The sequence below is a fragment of the Triticum aestivum genome, chromosome 7D (genome assembly GCF_018294505.1).
Source record: "Triticum aestivum cultivar Chinese Spring chromosome 7D, IWGSC CS RefSeq v2.1, whole genome shotgun sequence".
NCBI classification, from domain to species: Eukaryota; Viridiplantae; Streptophyta; class Magnoliopsida; order Poales; family Poaceae; genus Triticum; species Triticum aestivum.
The window spans coordinates 419,985,087-419,986,151 of NC_057814.1; positions in this window are offsets into that span (position 1 = coordinate 419,985,087).

Sequence of the window (1,065 nt, forward strand, 5' to 3'; positions counted from 1 at the left end):
TTTCGTTTTGAAAAGTGGTGGCTTGACCAACCTGATTTCAAAGATTTAGTGCATACAATTTGGAACACCCCAGTTCCTGGCAAGACGGCCATGGATATTTGGATGAATAAATGTAGATTACTCAGGAAAAAAGTAAAAGGCTGGAGTATTAATATTGGGGCAGGTATTAAGAAGAGGAAGAGAGAGCTTCTGCTCGAATTTGATATCCTTGATGTTTTTTCTGAGAGGAATCAAATTAATGACGTAGACAGAGACAGGATGGAGGAGATTAAAAAAGAACTAGCCGGTATCTGGAGTAAAGAAGAGACTGCTTTTTGGCAGCGCTCCAGGGATCGAAAGACTATTGATGGCGACAAGAATAATGCTGTGACGCCCGTATAATCAAGCTACAGTAAACCTCTGCTGATGGTGCCACGTCACCTCGGTTACTGTTGATAAACTCGAGTTAGTTAAAAAACGATTCAAGTTAAAATTTAAAATATAGGCAGACAATAAAAGTTTTCAAATAATGAAAACTAAACAAAAAACTGAAAACTAAATTGTTCAAAATTTAGAAAATATATCATGGGTGATTGTGGTGGAGAAACCACATTTTGATAAAATGTTTAGATGCAGGAAATTAATTAAAACAGGGGCTAAACAATTACTTAAATGCCTTTAAATAGCAAACAAATATAAACCTATTTTATTAAAGTGTGAAACTTCTTGTGGCAGAGGGGTAATTTAAAACACTAATTTAAGTGTTGGTCTCATATTTTTATAAAACTAAAATCTACTGGTAATAAAATAAAACAGAAAAGAAAAATAAATAAAAGAAACTGGAAAAGAATAAAAATAAAAAGAGGAGAAACCCCATGCCCTCGTGGGCCTCGTGGCCCAGCTGGCCATTCAGCCGGCCGGCCAGGCCTGCCCACACGGCCCACCCCACTCCCCCGGCCTACATACCCTCCCCCCCGAAACCCTAGGCCTCACCCACTCTCTCCCACGATCCCCACTCTCCCCGATCCCCCCTCTCTCTCGCCCTTCCCCATCTGGATCGGGCAACTGCCCCGAGCCCATCGCCCC